This window comes from Rhopalosiphum maidis, chromosome 2 (genome assembly GCF_003676215.2).
Source record: "Rhopalosiphum maidis isolate BTI-1 chromosome 2, ASM367621v3, whole genome shotgun sequence".
Taxonomy (NCBI): Eukaryota; Metazoa; Arthropoda; class Insecta; order Hemiptera; family Aphididae; genus Rhopalosiphum; species Rhopalosiphum maidis.
The window spans coordinates 16,120,673-16,141,176 of NC_040878.1; the positions used below are offsets into that span (position 1 = coordinate 16,120,673).

A 20,504-nucleotide genomic window follows, 5' to 3' on the forward strand; every position below is an offset into this window, starting at 1 on the left:
TCATATATATATATATGATTGTGAAACGATAAAGTATTGTCTGGCGTGGCATTTGTCCCATTATAAACGTGTTGTTTATAGTGTTTATACGATAGATTTCAATAATGTGCAAGTGAAAAACAATATATTTTGCAGAATAAATATAACAACAAGAATAATGTTTAATGCAAACATTTTCGTTTTGTACGTCTTGTGTAAGTTATAAACAGACCATAATATAGTGTGTAATATTGTTACAGAATTAATACTTATAAATATATTACTCCTGTGAGTCTGAGCTAGTGATGATGTAGTGAAAAAATTTTCTAGTTTTGTTTACAATATACTACTTATATACATATAGATAATATTTCTAAAAAAAGTAGCTTAAAACGTAATAAATACAGTATCAAAAGAAAAAAAGAAAAACAGTTCAATATTGGATATTTTATAAATATATTATATTATTTTAAATGACAGCATTAAAACAATATTCACGTTGAGTTATTAACAAAAAACAGAAAAAAATATTTGTAAAAATAAAAATACAAAAAACACTCGAGACGGTAATGGTTCAAACAGTTTAAACGCTGGTAGTTTAATGCAATTGCACCCATTTTTCGTATCGATTACGATATTTAACAGTCATATAATATCTGGATAAATAAGAAAATAAAAACCAACCAAAGCCAACACTCGCCGACGAATTCGATAATATAATATCGTGATCTCACATTTTCTCTATATATTAACCATCGTCAACTTTTCAACGTCTCTTTTGAACGCACGCGGAAACCGGAAACGCCGCCTCACGGTTTTTCCTTCCACTCACACACACACACACCGTGGCTGTACCATTGTATCGTCTTTGCAAAGAATTTTCCACACACACTCACGCACGTGGTAACATCCGGTGAGACTGATATTATTATTATGTTTGAAACGACGCCACAGCGTTCATACGACGAGACACAAAGCCCGACGACTATATTATAATATTATATGTATATATTATTATGTAGTACGCCGCCGGCTATGTCCCCGCACCACACCTTCACTGCAGTATACTTTTTTATTATACACACTCATACTATCCACAAATCACAAAACACATACTCGCGCATATGTATATCGATTTACGCGCCCTACACCATATATCAATTCTTCAAAACCTTTCGCTTACACGATGTAATACATAATATATAGTATATACAAATAAAATTACATGGTAAAACAGACGACAAACCTAAAATATTCGATAGCACCAAGCATTTAACAAAAGAAAAATATAAGTATATAAATAAATAGGTATACCTATTGGCTAAAATGAATAAACTTATATATGGCTTACTTGGCGTAGGTTTAAAAAAAGCGTGCCAAAAAATGTGTCTTTCAAATCAATATATATATTTTTTTTTGCTTATTAATGGCCATTTCAACCCATCACCGAAACATTCAGCAATGTATCTTAATTTGTATCTGTCTATCCCTCTTTTATTCATCACTTCTAGGATTTTCAAATCTATCTTAATAAGCTGTTCCCGTCATTTTCTAGGTCTTGGTCTTGTTTTATTTGATCTACATTTCGTGATTTTTCATATGAGTTGGTCCTCTCCTCTTCGCACGTGTTCGGATTGTCTTAATTTTTAGCTCTTGATTACGCCCACTTTGCTGGTATCGTTAAATAAAGCAGGTATTCAGTTTGAACTATTATTTCGTTGTTATCTTCTTATTTATTTGTCTTTGAACCATATTTAAATTAAAGAAATTTATTTGTCTTATTAAAAGTCAGAATATGTTTTTTATAATTAAAAAAAAATCTATGCCTAAAATATATTACATTGAGATATACGGTATAACTTTTAAGTACATAAATATTAGCCATAATAGTTTTTACTATACAACTTACCTATCGTAGTATAATGCATTTATCACATAATATTACACGCTATGATTCCGGAGCTACAATGGCTTACTGTTTTTGTATAACTAATTATAAAATATAATTTAGGTTAACTTTTGATCAGTTAATATAGTATTATTGATGGATACATATTTTATGTAAGTATATAATATAGCTTATAATAATTTAAATAATAGTATACACAACGATTACTACAAATGGAAAGTCGTATACCTGTACGTAGTAGTATCGGTATTATATGAGTGTCTAACAAATTATGCAACTGCAGGCTATACGCGTTATCGATTATGATTACGAGTGAATTTTTTGTAATAAAAAAATTGAGCTGCTAAAATCAGTAAAATCACAACCTATATCACATCTATATATTATAGTGTAATATAATTATATTCATTATTCTTGCATGTTTTTAATCGGTATATTTGCGTTATTTATTTTGCAGATAAACGGAGAAAACACGATTGATGATACGCGTAAAATATATTGACTCCTCGGCTCGAAACGACACTAATTGTCGATACCCAGATATACGTAATATTATGTTTGTATACGATTTAAATTTATTATAACATGTATAAATAATAATAAACCATCGACGATAAATCATTTAAATATTAATATGTATATTATTATTATATACGTAATTTATAATGTTTAAGTAACGTAAAATTAAATATAAGAACAATTCTTAAGGTCATAGAGTACATTATGTACTGTATACTTGTTTATAGACGTGGTATAGCGCGTATTGAATACTATTTTTTAGATTTACTTTATTAGTATTAAGACTATATATTTATTTTAGGTAACGTTATATATACACATATATATATTATGTATAATATACGTATAGTTGTGTAGATACAAATAAAGGATTTAGGCGTAGTATTGTTTTTTTTTTTTTTGGATTTTCAAATTAAAATAACTTTTCCTTCAATTTGGAAGATACATAAAACATTGTTCTCGAGTAGTAGTCTCGCCAGTTTCTATATAAATCAAACGTGAAATTCTACTATAACATTATAAACCGGTGTTCAAAAAAAAAAAAAAAAAAAATGACAATGACAAGTGTCAAATTTTAGTTTTTACTCAATAAGTTTATATTTATTTGTTTCCTTTAATTTATTATATAACTTTTATATATTGTAATCAGATAATATTTTTATGGAGGTTTTTTTTTGTAAATAAATATAACAGAAACCATCTTTTTTTTGTTTTTTTGTTTAATTATTATATAGTTATTATATTATATATAAATAAAAAGCGAGACAACGATTTATTTGTAAAATATTTATGTCGTATAATATTGATTATTGTGTTTAAAAATAAAGCCTATAAGTATAATTGGAAAAAGTCTTTGGCGTTTTTTATTTTATGCGAAAAAAACTAATAATGAAGTTATAAACGAAAATCAGCAATACTTTTTAAGGCAATTCAAAAATTGCTAGTAATAGTAATTGTTTTTGTTTGCAGAGTTTCAATTCTATATAGGTACCTACATCGTATACGGCTATAAATGATAAACACACACGCATATTAGACGTGTGTCATCGGATTTAAAACTCCCCGTGATCTTTCTTTTTTTTTTATTTCCCAATCATTATAAGTTAATTTAAATTTATAGCTTTTGTTAAAGTCAAATCCAGTGCACTAAAGCCAGCCATCAAAGAACCAATATCAATCTGTACGCGTAGTTGTGTATATAAACTACATTAGTACATTTATTTATAAAAACACTTAAACCAAATGAAAATATATATCAATCGATCTTTTTTTGTTAAATTAACACCAAAGTGATATATATATATATATTCCTTCCCATTATGCACGCCGTGTGTGTTGAATATATACGCACACCGAGACGACAGTAATATATATGTACTTAATATATTCTTCTCCTTGGAGACGTCGATAAAACAGTTATTTTACTTGCATTTCAGCGCTTCAGAAGGTATGTACTATATTATCAAACTGAGTGACATTATTTTATTTCTTCTCGTCTTTCAAAATATAAAACATATCTTTAAAATACTTACAAAGTATAATATTATTAAATATTAAATAAATAAATATTAACAATAAAGGTTGTTTGACATTTTTACCGAAATAACATTAGTCATAGTGTTTTATAATTCATAAATGTATACTGTATTTATAGTGTGACCAATGAGTTTCAATAACACAGCGGTGATTAGTAAATAATAGGCCATTATAAATGACCCTCTATTCCATACTATTTCAGTGGGCGTATTTTATGTGTACTAATTTTGGAAAAAAAAAACATTTTATATCGTTTAAAAATGTATTACCGTGTACGAAAATTAAGAATTAATTAAATCGTTTAAATTAAAATATAAATTTATTTAAAGTCCGGAAACTATTGAAAAAAAAACAATAATCATGAACAATTAATAGTAATATTATAAAACAAATTATGAATACGTAAAATCTATTTATTAAAAATAAAAACTGATTATTTGTCTTTTTAAAAAATATATCAAAAATGTATGCAAATTAAGTTGGGTGATGTTTAAAATATTTTAATACGTCCCAGTAACAACTGGTACTTATAAGTTTTGACGCATTAATCGTACAATATTTTCTGGAGTTCTTTTCGTATTTTTTGTTTTATTTAAACACAATGTACGAAATAACAATATTACTTTTCAACATCGGGAAATATTTTTGTAATGAAATGATAAGCATATTTGTCGATATCTACAAACGTAATGTTTACAAATAAATTGTACTAACTGTTATTAATTAATATTTATAAACTTTTTTCTACCCATCATATAATTATTATTAGGGTTCTAAATTTGAAATATTTCACTTGAAATGTTTCAATGAAATATTGAAAAATATTTTTTCTTCTTTGAAACTGATCGGTTATAGTTTATTAGAAATAATATATTGATTAAATACAGAAAATATTCATAGTAAATATGTAAAAATATACACTATAAATTTTTAATATTTTTTTAATTTATCACTTGTATTATTAATTGGATCCTTATTGGTTATTATTATTATTATTTATTATACATATTTTCTTTATTTCACACAATAAACCAACTTTTGAAAATGTTCACTTGCAAGTTGACGTGATTATAAACTTTAAGATATAATAATTTTATTTTATTTTTCATTGCAATGAAATATTTCATGAAATTTTAAAACCCTAATTATTATAGAAAGCATATTGTCAATATGGTATTGTTTTTATTTTTAATGCAAGTATAATATGTGGTAGAGCCACTGTGTATTCCTGTTTGATGTTTGTACTTTTAATTTTTAACCTCATCGTATTGTGTTTAAAATGCTTGTTTGAATAATCTACACTTATGTCGAATCCCTGCAGTCTTCTGAATCATGTAGATTAATATTATATTATGCTTATGGGTTAGGTAACACGTCTCGTAAGTTTTATAATATTTATACGTATACATGACAAATTTTGTTTTTCCCGGTATAAGTGTTAAGTACTACACATATTAATTTTTAGGTTGGTTGCCTTCTCGACGATAACGAATATACAGCAAATTATTAAAATATTTTGAATATTTTGAACATAGTGCGCGTGTTTGATTCAATTATTCACACGTCACGATTCCCAACGATATTATTTGGTTTTCAAACCGAAAAATTGCTTAGTCATAAATTTTCTAGAAAATTCATCGAGAATCGACATAATAACCACGCCCGTCAACGATGCCTGCGGGACACTTATTTTTGAGTTATCGTACAAAACGTTGAGACGAAATACCCCGCCTATATATTATTATATTATGGGTGTACGGGCGAGACGTTGCCGCTGAAGGAAAAACCGCACTGCGCACCGCATAAGAGTTTATCAGCTAGTGGTTTGGTTCGGACACACGACTTCAAATCTAACAGGGGGAGGGTGGGATTTTCTATACACACTTGTAAGAGATAGCGTGTAATGGGTAAGTATACGCGTGGATAGGGAGAAGACGTATTGCTATCGTTATACTTTATTATCGTATACGATATATATATATGTATAATATATATCATACTTTCGGGATGTATATGTGAGGGCATGTATGTAAGTATGTTTGTATATAGTTGTATAGTAAATAGTGTAGAAAAATTGCGCGGAACTGGTGAAAAGTGATAAATGGCGCCGGGGGAGGGGCCGTGGTATTACAGCCGCCGAGGTGGCTTACGTGATAGGAAATTGCCGACCCCAATTAAATGGGATGCGTGGTATATATTATTATACAAGTGCTTCGGGATGGACATTATTCTTCCCGCGTCCCTTTTACCGGTCCGCTATATATTTTATATATAATATACACCGACATATTATACATATAATATATATATATATGTATCAGGAAATATTAGGTTTTTACCCGAACGTCAGCACTTTGTTTTCCCGAACTGACCCAAGACAACGAGTACAACGTCGGCATTTACGTACACACTAAACGAGTGCAATATACAGATTTTTGGAATTATTGCTTGTTTTTGTCTACGCATGTCTATAAATGTTACTATAGTATGTAAGTATATTCCCTTAACGCGATACTGAGTCTTAAAAAAATAAATAGTTTAACGGACATCGGCACATCGTGATATTCATATTTCATATGATATAAAATATAAATAATTTAATATGTGCTAATAATAATAATAGTGCGCCTTTTATAATACTGAGTAAAAGTTGTGATGTCGTACAATTGTATATAATATGATACAATATAAGTTTATAAGTAAGTTATATTAATCGAGAAACTGGATACAGTGTATAATATTCATATTTATATATAATAGGTATATATAGGTAATAATTTTGTCGAACAAAATACGAACCACTCTTGGAGACATCCATAAACGTGGGACATGCATCAGTGATAATCCATTCATAGTTTACTGAAGAACGAATGGTTATGGAAAAATAATGAAATATTTTCAGTCTTCAATACTTTTACGGTTTTCTGTAACTAATAATAAACGATTTAATATCGTTGTGGGATCATTATAAGTATTTATATATATACAAATTTATGTGTCTACATTATTATTTCAAAAAGTAAACGAATATATTATAATTAATTAAATTTTTAAGTATTTCAACTTAAATTGTTTTAAAACGAAATTTTGCCGAACAGGCTTATGCCAATCTACTACGTTTAAAATTTAAAAACAATAAATATGAAATGCTAAAACAATGGTTTGTTTTGAAAATGTTGTTATTAAAGAGCGTAGAAATAAAAATGTTTATAAATATTTTTAGTTTATACATATAATGAGTTATTGTTAAAAGAATCTATAACCTGTATATAATTACCATATATAATGGAAATATATAATAACGTGAAAAATACTATATAATCACAATATTATAATATGTGATATATTATGAAATGTTTTTGAAATTTAGACGGTCGTTCGATAATGATTGTAAATTATAATACGTTTTGTATTAAGTGGATATGCGCGCGGGAAAACAACCTATATTATTATATACTGGTGACCTTTTTTTCATCCAAAATCCGTACACGGTTTTCGTGTACATACGCGAATGTAATATATTATACTATATACGAACTTCGGAACATATATCCAGGGCGAACGGGTGCATGTTATGTACAGTACGCGATAATAATAATTTCGGGCTCTCAATAATAATGGCCAGTGAAGGTCTGCGATAATAATAATAATAATAATAATAATAATATACGTATTTAAAAAATTATAAAATGAGAGCTGAAATCGATCGTCTCGCTAGATTTGCGTGTGCACAAATAATAATAATATGTGGCGCTCTGTGCGTATAACGTCGCTATGCGATTTAAAAAGAGGAAGACAAAAAAAAAAAAAACGATGATCGGCCAAATTTTATGGAGGTTGTGGCCGTAGCGGTGGTGGAACGGGAGATTCTGGACCCAGGGTCGAAATATCGGTGCGGCCGTGAGCTTTTAATACTGATGAATGGCGACAGTGGCGGCGGTGGCAGAGGTAGTGGTGGTTCAAGTGGCTTTATTCCGAACACACACACACACACACACACACACATATACACGTACACGAATATATATGTTCATTATATATATATATACATATAGGAGAGAGGAGAACACTACAGCGGCGTACGTAAATCCAACTCTCTCGCGCGAGCGTGGTCCCCGGCCTGCGGGATTAACCGTCCTCGGGACCCGCGATTATATAAAATATGTACCGAACCGCCGCTGCCACTGCCGAGGAAGCGCTTGCAGATTATTCACTTTCGGACAGCGGTGGCGTTACCCTCCATTCGACGGCCGAGCAGCAACATCTGCCACCACTGCCCGTCGCCGTTCGGCCGTATATATATGGAGAGTCGTATAACGCACGAACACCTCACCCCACCGGTCCACTAGCTATTGCAGCTATCGTATATTGTTTAATTGGTTTCCTTTTTCCGGTTAAATCTTCTTCCGCCCCCGAGAGCACGTGGTATATAATACATGCGACTATGCGAGTCGCAAGTTTATATATATATAATATATTAACGCTCAAAGGGCTGCCGATCGCTGCTCGTATATATAGTTTCCGTGCATATAACCGAATAGCCGTGAAAATGAATACGCCGGTTTTCAATATGTCCGACCATTTTCCAGTCGGGTGGGTTTAGGTACAAAATTTTAATATTGGCATTCAAAAATATATTAAGGTTTTAGCTACCCGGGTTCTATCACATATTAGATATTCTATCAAATTCATATTATTTACTGTATTAATATCATCATAAAAATACATTATTGATAAATTTATCATCATGTATTAAATACATATTTAATTAAATTTTAATAATTCATGATCAATAATATGTGTGCGTAAGCTACATATATATATGTGTATATATATATTTTTTTTATAATATTAATCGATTAAAATAATTATTATTAAAGTGTTTTGACAGTTTAAAAAAAATTAAGCACGGACGTTTTTTTTTATAAATGTACAAAAAATTGAATATGAAAATGAAAACAATGTTTTGAATAATCGATAAATTACAAACGAATAGAAATAATTTATTAATATAAATATAGCTCTCTGCTCTCTCACAATAATGTTCATTCATTAATTTAAATACATAGACATTCCAAGTATAATAAATTGCCAATATTCCAAATTTTCTACTCCAACAGCCTTAATGCAGGCCACGAACGATGACGCATGTTCATTCGTACTCTTGTTGTGCAGCTGGTACGATTCCGCATATATATTTATTTGAAGATCGTAAAATTCGTTAAATCGTGTTTATAATATTTCTAACATCAAGCCGGTTTACAAAATAAAATAATTCCAAAGTTGAAAACAAACGATACGATGTGAATATAAGACACAGTGGAAATAAAAGTCACTGAAACGGTTATCGATATGTTATATAGTTATCGTCATCGCATACACGATACACACGCTTACCCATAAACGTATAACAAATTAACAACTGTCTTTACTATAATATGATGATGACGTATAATATCAATTTATAATTTTTGTACGTAATATTTTTGTTGTTCTGGTTGGATACTATTAAAATACAAAATAGGTATATGCTAATAGATATAATACAAAATATGCTCGTATTCTAATATTTTAGGAAAAATAAAATTTTGTGCATGTACAATAAAATATAATTATCATTACTTAAAACGTAAATTTATTTTATTACTTTTTCAAAGTAATTTTCCAACACCGGGTACGTTAATCTGATAAAAAAATGAGTTCGATGTCCTCCTAATACAAATGTTGATATATCTAACATAATATTTTGAATGAAATATTTAACATAAGTTAAAAAAGTTACTTTATAACCTACTTCATTCTTATATACATTCTGTCACTTTATACTTATAATTTATTGTAAATTAACACTGAATTTAATTAGTAGTGATTTGTGTTAAAAAATTAGTGTTAATAAACAGATAACATTAGAATTTTTTAATCAAATGTGTAATTTTATATTATTTTAATTGCAATTATAAATATTTACTTATTAGTTAAATAAATTTATATATATATATATACTAATACAGGAAATGTATTGTATGTATTAAAGTATAGCATAGACGTTGCCTGAAAATTTTCGACAAGATTAATATTTTCTGTTACGTTTAATTGTTAATATTTTCTTCTGCTCAATTTGTAAAATTCGTTTGTGTAAATATAGAATGAAACCCGATGACCTAAACACGTGTTTTTGGCCGGAATCCAATTCGATATGAAGTATACCTACATCGTAATAATATTATATATTTACCATACGATGATGGTAATGCCCATAGTGGTTGCATTTAATTCAATGCATCTCGATGTAATTTAAAAATGGATACTAATAGTAGATCCAATTAAAATATATAATTATATAGTTTTTTTTTTAATATTCTCGTAACTCGATATTTTTAATGGTCAAAAAATCGGATAAACCCGATTGTATATATCTCTGTAGTCTGTATATCTCATCTAAATATTTTATATTATACAAATATTAATAATCTGGATTCATCTGTTATAGCCCATAGTTCACTGCAAGGTTATAGGTTATCGCTTATGACTATCTTAAAAAATACTTTTTACAAAAATGTCTTATTCTTTGAGTACATTGAGCGTATGGATTTGTTATTTGAGGTTCTGCCAAATTGCTCACACAAGAGAACTATTCAAGCTTTTCAAAATAATACCTTCGCGTTATTGCCTGTGGAACATCCTGGTATAATGGTACATAACAAACGAAACATTTAGGTCAGATCTTAACATCCGTTTAATCAATGAAATCGCTATATACTTTTTGATAAAATTGATAATTTTATATAATAATATGTTGGCTTGTAAATAATATAAGTGTGGTATTGTGTTGGCTATAAATATTATTATTATTAAAAGGTGAAAATATTGTTTTATTAACAACGATTGAAAACACTCTGTGATTGTTTAATCGGTTAAAATTAATTAATTTATATCGTATTATATTTTGACAGTAAATTGTTTCAATTATTATATTCAATATCTACTTAATTTTTCTGATGTTTAGTTTTATTATAGTGTTTAAACAGTTAACTGTTTAAAGTTAATGTTTAAGTTTGACAGTTATTTACAATTTTTTTTCAATTTAAAATAACCAACACGGCTATTTCTATTATATTATGTGTTGCCAAACAATTAAAAAGAAGCTTCAGGTCGTATACTATAGTTGTAGTTAGTTCCTATTTTAGTTTCGTTAGTATAATTATTTAATAATTATAGTTCAAATAAGTTAAATCATTTAGGCGGACTTAGGATAAATAAGGTTAATTTTCGACCAATATCTGCTTGTAATTAAGTAATTTATTTTTATATAATTTATGGATAAATTGGCATTTGCCATTATCATAATTTTTCATTCCTTCTTAAAAATAAAAATATTGAAAAACTTAGTAATGGTAGATCCATAAGTTCATTATACACTTAAAATTTATACGAGTCAAAATTCCTTTCAAAAACAAATATACTAATCTATTATTATTTTAGTAAAGATTAGAACTCATATAGGCGTTATTTTTACTTTATTAATGATATTTAATTATATTAATTAAAGTACTTATGATACTCAGCTTAAACATTGTTAAGTTTTATATAAAATATACTATAAGTTTAATTTGGAAACATTTAATTTAATTTTCTTACCGATTAACAGCTTATTTTTATGTACCTTAGATTGCATAATATAAGAGATACTACGGTAAATAACGCCTATATGAAAACTTAAGTGCATATAAAGTATCGATTTAATTTATTTAAGTTTTGAGTTAACATTACTTAATTTACTTATAAACATATTGAAGCTCTTAAACATGTTTCTACGAACATTGTTACAAAAGAGAAAATCCTAGATGGCCACATACTTAATTTAAAAACTCGAAAACTCAAACTACAATAATTTAAATCCATAGTATTCAATTCAATCATGGACAAGCTTTTACAATTTTTTTTGATTGATCGTTGATCAATTACAATAAAAAATAAGATCATTGTTGTTAATGTATGGATAAAATTGATGTTAAATTTGTACGTGTGGATTAGGCCTTAACGGGGATACCACATTAAAAAAAACGCGCCATGTGTAATACCTCATGCTTTTAAACTAAACGATATTGAATATTCCAATGTTCTCGTTTAATATGCTAAGGTGGTGAGGAAACTTGCACGCAATACTACATGTTAATAATAATTATTTATTATGATATACATATTATTAATTAGGTACTATACGCATGTTTACCAAATGTTATTTTTACAACGCACTCATTATAGCTTTTGAAAAATAAATAATTTGAGAACTTATTGTTTATTAAATAGTATTGTAGTAGTAGAGTGATTTTTTAGTTTACTTACTTAATTTAAACGCTAATAGTAATTAAAAATTTATGAAAATTCGGGCTTATGCAATTTTTAAGTAAATATATTATATAGTTAAGGAAAACTAAATTTTAATATATTTAAGCTATATAAAAATTATTTTTTAATGATCATATTATATAGGTAATTATGTTTATGCAGGTAATAAAATCAAATATTTTACCAAGTTTTCTGAGTTATTCTTCTTTATATAGAATCTACCCTCATCATTACCTTCTCTCTCAGCACCAAACAATTATGCACTAATATATCTAATTATAAAGGTTTAACTAGTTAATAACCTGTACCTAATTATTAAAAATTATATGTATTCAAATTTAAATTTAAAAAAATCTTTTTCATAATATTATATTTAATATTATGTTGATATTTGTCATTCATTCATTCATTCAAAAAAAAATTAAAACCATAAAAATAGTAAAATTTAAATTTAAAAAAAATGTTGTTTTGTTATTAATTTTATGAACATTTAAGCTTAAAAATAGTAATTTTAAAATTTTACTAAATCAATTATTAATCCTACTAATATAAGGAATGCTCGTTCAAAATAGTTATTTTGAAAGTTATTGATGACAAAATATTATATTCTTTGAATAATTTAAGTAGTAGTAATCTCACAGTACATACTAAAGTTTTTTTTTTACTTTGTTATATCATTAGTACTTAATATTAAAACATAAGTATTATTATATTGTAACAGATCATAATCTTCAATATACTGAACATTTACTATTATATTTCAGAAGTATTTAAGATTAATTTTGAATCAAAAAAACAAAAAAAAATCACCCTTTTAAAAAAATGTTTCACACTTTAAACAGTATAATAATTGTACCAAAAATATTCCTAACTTAAGAAAAAAATCAAGTGCATTGTTATTTATATCCTTAACTTTAAGGTTGGTGATTTTTGAAATTTTACAGATCGATTTTTGATAAAGTATATAGATATTTTATTTTAAAGTAACGCAGTGTGTACTAATATGATACAAAATGTATAAATATTTATCATTTTTCAATACATTATGAATACGCATTTCTAATTTAACAATACATTTTCTTACGAACAAAAATTAATTAAAATACTGAATAATTATGCTTAATCAAATAATAAATTATCTACAAGTATAAACAAATATCAATTAATTATATTAAAATAATGTGTATTTAACTTCTTAACTTCGTTTAAGGTATAATAATAATTTATGACCATTAGAAAAGAAGTTAAATATTTTACTTATACACTTTTTGAACTAATAAGTAAATTTATATATTTCGTATAAATTTATTTAAAAATCTCTAATTCTGATGATTTATTGTAATTTAAAAAATAACTAAGTTCTAAATTAAAGTATTATTATACTTAATATACTATTTACTTGATTCGGTAAAATTCGTGTACTGCATCGATCTTTTAGTTCACAAGTGCAGGCAGCATGCCAGTAAATTCCTAGATAATATTAATTACAATATTGTTCAGATACGTGTCTTGAAATTTAAATTGAAGACTCTCTATAAATAATTCTCAAATACATTTTTGAATTCATAAAATGTGAATGGATATATAGTGTTGTATATGTACATTGCACTCACATTGTATATTTGTATACAAAAAATCCCTCCCGAATACAAGAAAAAGACTTTTCATATGTCATTCAGTTAAAACAACCGTATTCTCAAATAATAAATTATATTTCACTCCGAAAAAAACAGGTTTATTCAACATATTGTGTATTTAAATCCGTATTCTTTTGTATAAATATATATATATATATAATATCAAATATGTTATATTATAATAATGACAGTGAACCAATAAATAACCAAAATGTTCTTGTAGAAGAATAATAATATGTACAGTTTTATTTATTTATAATTTGACGTTCATATACGTATTAATGGTATATAACATGGCCTTATTCATACTTGCAAAGGCTAACCTTGGAGAATTATGGCGTAGAGTAATAACATATCACGAGGAAACTTTATCGGTATAATAATTTCTATGTTTACATATTTTGAATCTCGTCCGACTGTTACATTCGAGAAAAAATATTGTTACTCTTGTATAATATAATATTATGCAATCTTCGAAAACAATTTTTATTCAACCAGGATACTTTTACAATATATTATAAACTTTACTATAATAGATGTAATACTATTGTAGCATATGAATAAATGTACTGAACCCTCGGCGCGTCTTATTATATGACAATAATTATTATATCGTGGTAGATTTATAGAAAATGCGTTTTAGTATAATATTTATTCGATGTACGTATATCGTGTAATTTTTATTAATTTTGTTTTTTATTCATTTATCGAATAACAAAAACATATACGAGACAAAAAAGCAACAAACAATGCACTTTTACTGGACACTTATTATATCCGTCGACGTGCAGCCGAGTAGAGTAGAGTAATTTCTCTTTTAACGAGTCTTCATGAACACATATGAGCTAATTGCAACTACACTGAAGCCAGTTATTTAAGAGGACGCTATACCCGCATGTGTTGTCTCAGTCTTATACTCGCGTAACATAGTTAAAAACTGTTTTGCGCGGGACAACTTTACTCCCTTGATATTTATATTAAAATTACCAAAATTTTAAATCGCATTGAGAAGAACTTTATCTGTGTTGTAGCGTTTTATTTTTTTTGATAGTGGTAACCAATAATTTTTAATAATTAAATGAAAAAAACCTAAAGTTCTCAAACCAATAACTTTAATTTCATTCATGTTATCAAAAAAATTAAAACGCTACGTCACAGGTAAAATTTTTCTCAATGGGATTTATAATTTTGGTTATTTTGATTAAAATATCGAGGGAGTAAAGTTGTCTCGCGCAAAACAGTTTTTAACTATGTTACGCGTGTATAAGACAGAGACAACACATGCGGGTATAGTGTCCTCTTAAGTTGCCGTCGTGTCTGACGTATAATATAGTATATTTTTCATATGTTTATTTCATACACAATTTTCAACATATTTTATTGAGTTTAGTAGTCAGTATCTTTTTCAGTCTTAGAAGTTATAGAGGTATATAATATTACGTGATGAGAGTAGTGAAGTATATAAATAATATAAGATAAAGTAATATTTGTTAAACTATATATTTGTAGATTTTCGCATCGAACTACACAAAGTATTATAATTAAATTAACAGAAGCTAAACCACTAAACTTATATATTGCTCTGTACTTAAAAAAAAATTTAAAACGCTGATATAGATCATTATCACTTATATATAGTGTACATAATATTATGTCATATATATATATATATATATACATTTTATACTAAAAGAACGAAATACCAAAGTACATTTGTTAAAACCGGTTTTCCACGAAAAGATGTAATCTAAATTTTTTATGGATTACACTTTAGAATACACTATACGCTTCACTTATTATAAACCATTTTTTTTTTTATAACATTGAGTAACATATTTTGAACATTTTTGCTACGATTTCTTTACTAATTCTTAAACTATTTATCTAAATTAATACATTATTTATGTGCTAAGTTAATTTATTATTATACGGTAAGTTACAATAATTCAATGCTTAGTTTTATAATCAATACCTATATTATTCAACGATCTACCATATAATGTAAGATTATTGTCGAATAACGTGTCCATTTATAATATATATATATATATACATGAATATAGATCGCGCACACACGCTTATTCTTTCGTTCGATTTTACCGTTGCGTTATTGGGCGCATTTAAATCTCCTCGTTATAATAGTATATTGTATATACATTATTTCTGTATAATGTATGTATAGTATTTATATATGTATGTATGCGATGGGTCTTTGTTTTTTCCAACTCTTCCTCGTCGTCCAATACTCTCATTTCGTAAATTATTTTTATTCGTGGCCCTGAATATTCGGCTTCCCACCAGCCACCCCTCTCGCCGCCACCGACGGTCGGCCTTACACCGCCCCACCTCGTCCGTGCACGCGCTATTCGGCTCACCAGGTGATTTATTCACTGTCAAGCCGGCCGAGTCGGAATTGGAAGATACATCCGAGCACTCGGGATAAAACCGGCCATATCCACGGTTCCGTTTGATTTCCTAATTTATGCGCGGCCACAAAAAACCTCGTCGGAGATTTATTACTGCGGTCGAGATCCCCCGCACCACCACACCACTGACCCACCGTCGGGTATACGCACACACTCGCCCACTGCTACGTATAGCAGCTCTTTACGTAGCGTTTCCAGCGATCGGATCCCCCCTCTTTACCACCACCCCCCTCACCACCTGTAGCCTCCACGCCCTCGACAACCGCCGCGGTTTGAAATTGTACGAGTCTTTTGGTGTATTTATCCCGTGTATATTGTATGTATACATAATAATAATATAATGAAAACTCCCGAACACAATAAGTCTTCCACCGTTGGTCAGCCTCGGAGAAGATGAGAAGTAAAAAATAACGACAGCGCGTGCGTTTTAAAAAATAACACGCGCTCGCTGTACTCAAAATAGTATATATTATGTAACGAAAATATAATATTACAATATTATAACTCTATGAGCAGTTACACTATATAGATATGCACTGTAGTCTATGTCCTGCGTAGGTAGAGTAATAGTATTTTATATAATGCGATCTGTGGTGTTGCATTGACCGTAATATTATACACTTAATATCACGCGTAATATAATATATAATAAGACGTATAATACTGTATTTCACTTAATGAGTGTGAAATCGCATGTATAGTACATACTTTTATCTACATTGAACCATTGCGATGGAGTCGACATTCCGTCGGTCGTATAGCGACATTCGATCGCGAGTAACTGGAAAATATATGAACGGATTGACCGTAGAACTGTATACTGTAAATAAAAATATTAAATAAAAATGAAAAGGTTTTGCAACTAGATATATGCTTATATCACTATCCTACACTAAAAAACCAGACTCGTACAGAATACCAAGAAAAATTGTCGTAAAATATGCAGTTTTTAATAATTATTACTAAAACGATGTTTAAAATCAATATACTTAATGTGAATTATGATAATAATATTTTACTTTCATATTGTTGTTTATATAATAGAAATACAACAATAAACAAGTAATTCGTATTTTAAATTTGGCATAACTAAGATTTTTTTCAAACCCTTGAAGGCTGATAATAAGCTATATTATGTTTTTTTTTTGTATTTTAGTTTATGATTGTTCTATATGTACAACCTATATAAATTATAGTAATGATAATAGTCATTTATTTATATGTGAACATTTCATGGGCTTTTACACTAGATTTGCTTAGTGACATCACCCAATATTTCTTTGTATAATATCAAATTAAATAAATAATATCACAGTGAATAATAAGCAATAGCTGTATAGTCAATTTCTGCTCTATATGGTACATTGTTGTATGTACTTTATTATACTAGAAAAACTACTATAGGTCGTTTAAATAAATAATATTATATACCTAATTCCTATTCTGAACTAACGCGGATCTCCGGTAAATAATGTGCATGTTATGAAACGCACTGAAATCGTATAAATAATAACATTGAAAAAATACACTACTATACTTGACCCGGAGAACAGAAAAATATGGTCATGGTGTATATATAGTCTCTCGTTTACGTATAGGTACATCTGGTATGCTGATCATTACGGTTTCGAGAGTCGCTACAACTACAGCTGATGAAGCAGTCGCGTCGCACCTTTATAGTTACCTATATAAAATATAATATAATAACAATGTATACGATAGTCCAATGATCGCTGAACGCGCGTGTTGATGACGATCGTCGTAGTCGCGTTTCTCTCGAGTTTAGCCGGTTGTCGAGATAGTACACTGCCGCCGTAGCTGTCAGCTCGTTTGTGCGGAATTCACGTTTTTATACGCTTTACCGTAAGTTGCATATACACTCAAGACGCACATACACGCACGTGCGTGTGTACATATATATATATATATATATATACGAGTATGTGTATTATATACGAGTAATATTTGATAGAGACGTGTGTTTCACTACGGTACAGAATAAAAATGTACAAGTTATTTTCCGAGGACGTATATATAAGACCTATAACACGTACAAAATAATAATATGTTGTATTGACGATCGGAATTTACGCGCGCCAATTGATTTTAAATCTAGTTTCTCTGCTGCAGGTATAAATGCAAAGAAACGACTTTTGCGTAGGAACATAATATAGCAAACTATGTTACTCGGCAATATAGATGTTTGGTAAACGTTGTATTATACTGTATGTCTATATGATATATATATATGTATGTGTGAAATATGTATAATTTTATATTACATTGTCTCGTGGCGATATTATTTTCTCCCTCCACAAACAGTTGACGCGGCCACCGTTGCGTGACAATTAAATGTAAAAACGCGATTTGGTAGACTTTGGATGTAAATAGAACGCTCGACCGAGTACGCAACGAGAGGTGGATCAGATGCGTGTATACGTAATAATATACTATATAATATGTGCACAAAAACGATAAGACCTGTACGTGTTGGTTTTCACGCATTCTCGATTATTACTTCTTCATTACATGCCATATACTGTAGCATATTATGTACACAGATTTATGAGTGTTTTTTAATTGAGATCGATGCTCACATTATTACATTACCATACGAATGTAATACCAGTAATGTAATATGGCATTGTCCGTATATTATTTTATTCTTTTTGTTTTCTGACCAATTACTTGGCGCGCTCCACTGGGCGTATACTTGTACAATTATAATATACGAAACGATAATCAAATGAATATAAATTAATAATTATTTTTAATTGAGTAATTTCCTTAAAATTAGTACGTATTTATCTATCGAATAAATAAATTGAACAGCAAATGCCACGACTTCAGGATTTACAATATACTATATTATAATATGTGCTGTATATATTATTATGTAAGACGTTACAAACCAACTGTATGTGTAAATAGCGGGTAAGTATAACAATAGTTTGTTGTGTAAATAAAATTCTTCTTTCAATCGATTTTTTGGTAACTCAATGTTATAATATAATACGTAAACCTTACCTGGTTCTTACTTATATGTAAAGTAAGAGAGAGTGAGAGAGAGAAAGAGAGAGAGAGAATGCTGGCGGTATGCTGGTATATATTCATAATGTAAACGGCGGCGGCAGCGGTGGCAATATATATAGCAAATGGCGGTAGTGGATCCGAAATTAGAGTAGTGCAGGTGTCGTATTTCGCCTTAGTTCGGGGTGATTTAGATAGTCCGACGTAATGAAATTTAAACCCGCTGACGATTAATGGCGCCGCCGGCCGCAAGTACACAAATTTTCGGTTGCCGGCGAGGGAACGCGCATTGCGGGATCGTTATAATTAATAATTCACGCGACCAGTGCCTCTGTGTGTGCCGAGGGGGTCTCCTGTTTTCAGTTCAAAGCGGGATATTGTGGGATAAACTCGTGCGGTGGCAGGTAGGTATATACGGTCCCGTCGGTATCAGAAGGCCCCCTCACGCACCGACACTCTGTTCCTGCTATCCCGTCACCTATACACCAGCCCGTCTGTGAGGTAACCAAAGTCGAATTTATGGCTCGTCCGCACAATGCGTCACAGCGTGCAGTGCGTATATTATGTATATATACCTACGTGCGTGAATCCGTTTTCAGGATTTCGAACGAAACACATAGATATTTATATATATATTATTTGGATATTGGTCGTTTGTACGTATATTATATGGACGAATAGCTCTTAAAAAATGTAAAGCACGTAAAGATCGAAAAATGCATGACTTTAGATATACTCAATTGTACACCTATACTGCCAGTTGAAAGTACGAGTATCGGATTGCGGAGCAAAGTATAATAATAGACTCATCGTGTATCCATATAGTTAGATATTATAATATAGTGTAGCTATAGCTATAGCTTCATTAAAATGAACTTTTTTTTTTATTATAATCTGTTAATAATTAAAAAACGATGGTTATTAGCCTAATTTTAGATTAGATAATATATATATATATATATATATATATATATAGATAAGACAATATAACATTACACGTGTTAACAACATTATTGACTTAAGTATATATTTTGGAAAATCAATATATTACTTCCGTGTTAATGAAAATTTCTTGTGTCTTGGTGTATTTTGGTTATGACAATGTAATTGATACTAAGC

At 28.9% G+C, this 20,504-nt stretch overlaps 1 protein-coding gene across 2 annotated transcripts in view; it reads left to right on the forward strand.

The window, feature by feature from the left end:
• LOC113550881 (homeotic protein ultrabithorax-like) overlaps positions 1-2,763 on the forward strand; it is a 239,016-nt gene extending 236,253 nt beyond the window's left edge. For both annotated transcript variants that reach the window (XM_026952825.1, XM_026952826.1), the window contains one exon: positions 2,346-2,763. The gene's annotated coding sequence lies outside the window, so the exon portion shown is untranslated. The remainder of the gene's footprint in view (positions 1-2,345) is intronic.
• Positions 2,764-20,504: the final 17,741 nt, after the last annotated feature.